The sequence below is a fragment of the Urocampus carinirostris genome, chromosome 2 (genome assembly GCF_059441175.1).
Source record: "Urocampus carinirostris isolate Australia breed hairy pipefish chromosome 2, RoL_Ucar_1.0, whole genome shotgun sequence".
NCBI classification, from domain to species: domain Eukaryota; kingdom Metazoa; phylum Chordata; class Actinopteri; order Syngnathiformes; family Syngnathidae; genus Urocampus; species Urocampus carinirostris.
Genome location: NC_142350.1, coordinates 3,322,809 through 3,330,661, shown reverse-complemented (window position 1 = coordinate 3,330,661; position 7,853 = coordinate 3,322,809). Strand labels below are relative to the sequence as shown.

The 7,853-nt window shown below is 42.7% G+C and overlaps 2 pseudogenes; both read left to right on the top strand.

The window, feature by feature from the left end:
- Positions 1–1,042: 1,042 nt before the first annotated feature.
- On the top strand, positions 1,043–1,132 carry LOC148370661 (U2 spliceosomal RNA; annotated as a pseudogene).
- Positions 1,133–2,515: 1,383 nt separating this feature from the next.
- On the top strand, positions 2,516–2,665 carry LOC148370660 (U2 spliceosomal RNA; annotated as a pseudogene).
- The last annotated feature ends 5,188 nt before the right edge of the window (positions 2,666–7,853 follow it).

The window sequence follows — 7,853 nt, the reverse complement described above, 5'->3', positions numbered from 1 at the left end:
TGTAGCAGGTAAATGATTTTTTTCCATAATAGCTTTGATGTTAGCATTTTGTGCTGGCTGCAGTTTTTATTGCTGTTTCTATGCTTAGGGCAGGGGGTTATAGTCAAACTCATGGCCTGTGGGCCATTTGCGACCCAATAGTTTGAGGACACTGCCCTTATATGAATTTTCACGTTGAGATTGATTTTTCATTAATTCTTCATCATTTTCATTTTTAGATCTTATTTTTTGTAGAAACTGTAGTTAATTATTTGCTGATATATTTATTACACTTATTTACTTTTCACAAATCTTAATACTGTTTATCTTTATAACTGATTATATGTAGAAAAAATATTTGAGAAGAATGAAATGTTTTCTTTCAGATTATCTTTTGGTAAACTTGATTCGGACCCACCTCGCCTAGACCCTAGTTCTGGTGGCCCCGAAGAATTAGGGTTTGAGATCCCTGGCTTAGAATGTTTTTGTCAGATTTGATATGACTATATTCAAAAGACACTACTCTTTGATGATTGTCACTCAAAAGCAGGCAAAGCCTTTTTCTTAAAGGAGGGTGCGCAAACAAGCTAGCCTAACAAGGGAGCACACCCTGAGTGATAATGATACCTTTTATGTTTACCTTCCCGTTAGCTGCGTCTTTCTAAAGTCATGGTAATTGCACAAGCGTGCCATTATGACTAAGGCCCACTCGGGCCTGGAATAAGAGCTTGCTCTGTCCACTCCACGCATCGGCCCGGTATTGCAGTACCTCCGGGAACGGTGCATTTGCAATGATCGCAGCAAGGCTATAGGGCTAGGACCTTAGCTTGGCCTTTTGGCTGAGAGTAAATGTCCCGGCTCCTAGGCTTTGTAGCGTATTAAGAACTGACCGATAACGGATAATGGATAATGAATAACGAAGAAAGATCAATAACCCTTAAAAACCCCAAACCCCCCCACTCGGGCCTGACTAGTGATCAAGTGATTAGACATTGGATTTGGGCTTAGGCCGGCTGTACTTTTTAAACTGTGTACTACCGGCTCTGAGGTCCTTAGCTTGGCCTTTGATTTTTGCTTTCCGGAGATGGAATAAGAGCTTGCTCTGTCCACTCCACGCATCGGCCCGGTATTGCAGTACCTCCGGGAACGGTGCATTCGCAATGATCGCAGCAAGGCTTTTTGGGCTAGGACCTTAGCTTGGCCTTTTGGCTGAGAGTAAGTGTCCCGGCTCCTAGGCTTTGTAGCGTATTATGAACTGAACGATAACGGATAATGGATAATGAATAACGAAGATAGATCAATAACCCTTAAAAACCCCCCCACTCGGGCCTGACACGACTCGGCGACCGGACTCGCCGGGTAGGTCGGGGGCTCGGCGCTGAGGCCGGCCCCCGGCGTCTCCTACCCGGACCCCGGAAGGCCATCCGACTTGGAAGCCCCGCCGCGGCAAAATTACATTTTATTGCAAGAACACTGAACGTATGCATGAACTTTGCAAGAACTTAACAGCGCCCGATGTTTTCACATTGATAGTAAAGAAGGTAATGTTAATAGGTGTTGTTGAAGTATGGGATCCGAGTCCATTCTCTGGGGGTCAAAAAAAAAAAAAAAAGGAGGCACCTTTTTTGTGAGTGCAGCGCTGCCCAGGTCTTGTGGACAATGGCCGAACAACTAGGAAAGTTCCCGGACTTGCCAGCAGGAGAGGTCCCTGATGCACAGTACGTGCTTTACGGGGTGAGTCGGTCGAGGAAGCCTCGGAACGACTTTGCCAGGGACTGGCTCACTCTCGCCGCCATCAAGGACGCCATCTGGACCTCCAGAAACCTGCTGGTATGGAGGTGCAGGCAGATCCCCCCCGTGGCTGTGCTCCAAATGGCTGCAGATACCATACAATCTGCGAGCGGCGGGCCTAGGACGCAGCCATAAAGAAGACTCGTCTGCACCCACCCGGAGGGGGGAGCCGGAGCTACACTGTGGGAGTCCCGGCAGCAACGGCCTGGGTTGTGGAACCCAGAAGGGAGAGGACCCACGCAGAAGGGAAAGGACCCACACAGAGGACTGGAAGAATGCTGCTTGGGAGGGTGGGATGGCAGAGCTATGCCCTTGCACAATAGTATTGGCTTTTACACGCTGGTTAACTACTGTTAAAAGAAAATAACTCTGAAATTGTTTAATTGATGTTGAAAATGTCAGGAAAAAATGTTAAAACGTCATATCGTCACGTCATATTGTCAAATATAAAAAAATTGTGAATATGCTTGATGGCTGTGTTTTGCTGCTGTTGGTGTCGGTGGATTTGTTCAGACCGAGGACAATCGACTTTGGCCTGGACGGATCTATTGACACTAACAAAGATGTTATATAATGAAATTGTGAATATGTTTGTTTTTCGAGAAGGTTTGTTCAAACCTCACTTTGTGTTTGCTGTTAAAAACGTAATATTGGAATATAATATTGTGAATGTGCTTAATTGCTGTTGAGATTGTCATGATTGTTTTCTGTTTTTAGTGTCAATAAATTTGTTCAAACCTCAAGCCCCGCTTCTCGGCCTTTTGGCTAAGATCAAGTGTAGTATCGCTTCTGATCGCAGCATGGATTGATTTTTGTAATGGGGAGATGGAATAGGAGCTTGCTCCGTCCACTCCACGCCCGGTATTGCAGTATCTCAAGGAACGGTGCATTCGCACTGATCGTTTCCTGACCTTTTGGCTAGGATCTTAGCTTAGCCTCTTGGCTAGGATCAAATGTTTCGGCCTGTTGGCTGTGAGGTGTATCATGATTTGACTGATAATGGATAATGGATAATGGATAATGGACAATGTCCTCGGGTGAGACCCCTCCCCCATCCAAGAGCCCTCGCCAGACCACGAGGCCCCGTCAAAAGTGACTCATTTGGAAGTGACTCATTTGGAAGTGAATCAGTGGCGTTTTCGCAAGACGTTAGCGAAGGCGCTGACTCATATGTCCTCAAACACTTAAATCAAACACAAGGGGTATCCATTAGCTAAGCAACATAGCGCTGCAGGTAAGTCAGTTAACCTTTTAATATATAGTCAAGTCATATTTATTTATGGAGCCTTAATCACAAAAGTCACAAAGAGCGGTATAAACCACCAGTTAAAGTATTTTGTAGTATATTTCGGAATTTATGTAGAAGTATTTTTTGGAGGGTTCCTGTGGTAGTATTTCTTGTAGTAATATTTTTGTAATATTACTGTACTTGTTTATTTATTTCTGTATTAGTATTTTGTTTCGTATTTCTGTAGTATATTTAAGTATTACCGTACTTGTATGTTTGTAGTATTTCTGTAGTAGTATTTCTGGATTATAGTTCTACTGCAGTAGTTTTTTTTGTAGTATTTCAGTAGTTAAGTCCTATTTATTGGTATTGTTCTTAATCACAAAAAATCTTAAAAGTCTGCAAAGACCATAGTATTTTTGTAGAATTTCTGGAGTATTTTTCAGTATTTCAATCACAGTATTTTTGTAGTGTGTCTGGAGGAGTGTTTCTGTATTTTAGTATAATAGTAGTACAATTTTTGTAGTATTTCTGTAGTAGTAGTTTAATCGTATTTCTGCAGTATTATTTCTGTATTGTACTATTAATGTAGTTGTGTTTTTGTAGTAATTTTGTTGTATTTCTGTAATAATATAATATTTTTGTAGTAGTATTTTTGTGTCATAGCAGTATTTTCTAGTATGCCTACTATTACTGATGGATTTTTGTTATATTTCTGTGGTAGTATTTATGTAGTATTTCTGTAGTTTCTGTAATATTTCTGTCACCTTTTTGTCGTAGTGCTTTTGTAGTATTTCTGTAGTAGTTTTCCTGTATTATAGTATTACTGTAATAGCAGTTTTGTAATATTTTTGTAGTAATTCTTTAAAGAGGATGACATTTTCCTGCAGCCACTCTCAAACAAGTAAATGGACTGCATTTGTATTGCGCTTTTTGAAGTCACTGAGGACCTCCCAAAGCGCTTTACAATCTACCTCATATTTACCTGTTCACAAACAGCCCAGTACAGGTCAGCCATTCTTTAGGATTTCAGCGTCTTGCCAATATATGCTTCAAAACATAACTTGGAATGGCTATGAATTCAACCAGCAACCTCTTAGCCACAAGACAGGCGCTCTACCTCCTGAGCTACTGAATCAGCGATAAAGAACATGTTACTCCAGAAGCAGATTATAATCACAGTATTGTGATGTTTGTGTAGGAGCTAATACACTACTCGTTATGATGCATTTGTTGGCTCTGTGGCCGACGTGAAAATGAAAATCAAACGGTGTGGTTTATTGTTTCAGATACTAACTCAAACACATGATACTTTTGTGTATTGATGCTTGCTAAACAAATCACGATTACAATTAGAGTCGTAGAAAATACATACAAATATAGATTGTAACACAACATAACACAATTACAGTGAAGAAAATAAGTATTTGAACACCCTGCTATTTTCCTATTGCTTCCACTTAGAAATCATGGAGGAGTCTGAGATTTTCATTGTAGGTGCATGTCCATTGTGATAGAGATAAACTAAAAGGAAAAATCCAAAAACCACTATGCGTGATTTTTAACAGTTTATTAGTGTAATATAGCTGCAATAAGTATTTAAACACCTGAGAAAACCAATGTTAATATTTGGTAAAGTAGCCTGTATTGGCTATTACAGAGGTCAAATGTTTCTTGTAGTTTTTCACCAGGTTTGCACACACTGCAGGAGGGATCTTGGGCCACTCCTCCACAGAGATCTTCTCTAGATCAGTCAGGTTTCTGGGCTGTCGCAGAGAAACACGCAGATTGAGCTTGCTCCAAAGATTTTCAGTTGGGTTCAGGTCTGGAGACTGGCAGGGCCATGCCAGAACCTTAATATGCTTCCGACGGCACCACTCCTTGGTGTATTTCGAGTTGTTGTCGTGTTTGAAGACCCAGCCACAAACATCTTCAATAATCTGACTAAGGGAAGGAGGTTGTTGGCCAAAATCTCACAATACACAGCCCCAGTCATCCTCTCTTTAATGCATTGCACTTGTCCTGTCCTATGTGACGAAAAACACCCCCAAAGCATGATGCTACCACCCCCATGCTTCAGAGAAGGGATGGTGTTCTTCGAATTGTTCTCTTCATTCTTCTACCTCCAAGCACGCTTAGTGGAATTGTGACCAAAATATTCTATTTTTGTCTCATCTGACCAGAAAACTTTACTCCTCTCATCTCTTATCTCTCATTAACCGTACCGCTTATCCTCATTAGGGTCACGGGGGGGGCTGGAGCCCATCCCAGCCATCTCCGGGCAGTGGGCAGGGGACACCCTCAACTGGTTGCCAGCCAATCGCAGGGCACACAGGGACAGACAACTCATTCGCTCATTCACACCTAGGGACAATTTGGACCGGCCAATTCACCTGAAATGCATGTTTTTGGAACGTGGGAGGAAACCGGAGTGCCCGGAGGAAACTCACGCAAGCACGGGGAGAGCATACAAGCTTCGCACAGGAAGTCTGGAGCTGGATTTGAACCCACGCAGGAGGTTCCCATGACATTAACTGTGCCGCACAAGCGCTAACCACTGCGCCGCCGTGCTGCACTTTACTCCTCTGTATCATCCAAATGGTCATATGCAGACTTAGGAAGGGCTTTGACATGTTCTGTTTTAGCTCAGGAGGTAAAGCGCTTATCTTGGGATCAAGAGGTTGCAGGTTAGATTCCCTCTGTTATAGGTCGAAATGCCCTTGGGCAAGACATTGAATCCCTAATGCCCCCGATAGCAGGTAGTTGCCTTGCATGGCTGACGCTGCTATCGGTTAGTTAGTTATAAAAAGGGAAAAGTGTGAAGCACATTGTAAAGCGCTTTCAAAAGTAAGTTGGACACGATCATGAAGTGGAACACACTTTATTGGACATTTTAACAAATAAAAAACGAAAAAGTGGGTGTGCAAAATGATTCAGCCACACTTTGCTGCGATTACAGCTGCAAGTCGCTTGGGGTATGTCTCTATCAGTATTGCACATCGAGAAACTGATATTTTTGCCCATTCCTCCTTGTCAAACAGCTCGAGCTCAGTGAGGTTGGATGGAAAGCGTTTGTGAACAGCCGTTTTCAGTTCTTTCCACAGATTCTCAATTGGATTGAGGTCTGGACTTTGACTTGGCCATCCATTGTAGCTTTTGCATTGTGTTTTGGATCATAGTCTTGTTGGAAGACAAATCGCCGTCCGAGTCTCAGGTCTTTTGCGGACTCCATCGGGTTTTCTTCCAGAATGGTCCTGTATTTGGCTCCATCCATCTTCCCATCAATTTTAACCATCTTCCCTGTCCCTGCTGAAGAATGAAATGAAATGAAATGATCTGCATTTATATAGCGCTTTTTAAGTCAATGACTTCCCAAAGCGCTTTACAATGTGCTTCACATTTCCCAATAGCGGCCTTGCAGCCATGTAAGGCTCTAACCTGCTTATTGGGGGTATTAGGGGTTCAGTGTCTTACCCAAGGACACTTCGACATGTAACACGGACGAGCCGGGAGTCGAACTGGGATCCCTTGATCCCAAGACAAGCACTCTACCTCCTGAGCTACTGCTGGCTGGAGAACTTATCTGCAATGCTCTACCATGATGCTGCCACCACCATGTTTGACTGTGGGGATGGTGTGTTGAGGGTGATGAGCTGTGCTGCTTTTACGACAAATATAACGTCTTGCATGGTAGCCAAAAAGTTAGATTTTGGTCTCATCTGACCAGAGTACCTTCTTCCACATGTTTGGTGTGTCTCCCAGGTGGCTTGAGGCAAACTTTAAACGACACTTTTTATGGATATCTTTAAGAAATCGCTTCCTTCTTGCCACTCTTCCATAAAGGTCAGATTTGTGCAGTATACGACTGATTGTTGTCCTATGGACAGATTCTTCCACCTCAACTGTGTACCTCTGCAGTTCTTCCAGAGTGATCATGGGCCTCTTGGCTGCGTCTCTGATCAGTTTTCTCTTTGTATGAGCTAAAAGTTTAGGGGGACGGCCCGATCTTGGTAGATTTGCAGTGAGTGAGTGAGTTGTCTGTTTCTGTGTGCTCTGTGACGGGCTGGCAACCAGTTCAGGGTGTCCCCTGCCCACTGCCCGACAATTGCTGGGATGGGCTCCAGCACCCCCGCGACCCTACAGAGGATAGGCGGTGCAGCTAATGAGATGAGATAATCTTTTCTATCCAAATCCAGCTTTAAACTTCTTTGCAACAGTATCTCGGACCTGCCTGGTGTGTTCATCGTTCTTCATGATGCTCTTTGCACTTCAAACAGACCTCTGAGACGATCACAGTGCAGGTGAATTTATACAAAGACTTGATTACACACAGGTGGATTCCATTTATCATCATTCGTCATTTAGATCAACATTGAATCATTCAGATATCCTCACTGAACTTCTGGACAGAGTTTGCTGCACTGAAAGTAAAGGTGCAGAATAATTTTGCATACCCACTTTTTCGTTTTTAATTTGTTAAAATACTTTAAAATATCTAATAAAGTGTGTCCCACTTATTTTTGATGCTTCACAAGAAATCACAGTTTTATATCCTGATGTTTGAAGTCTGAAATGTGGCAAAAGGTCACAAGGTTCAAGGGGGCCAAATAACTTTGCAAGCCACTGTATATATGTATACATACATACACACATACATACATACAAATATTGCTCGTAGATTAAAAAAAAAAGCCAGTGTCCTCCTGAACTTATGGCTGTGACTACTGTAGTCTGAAAAGCTAACGTTCTCTCCTTGTAATAGTGTAGTCTCGAAAGCTAATTTTCTTTCGTACCACTTTGAAAATCACCAAGGTCAGGAAAGCTAACACTATTGTCTTCTACGCAAAAGACTTGC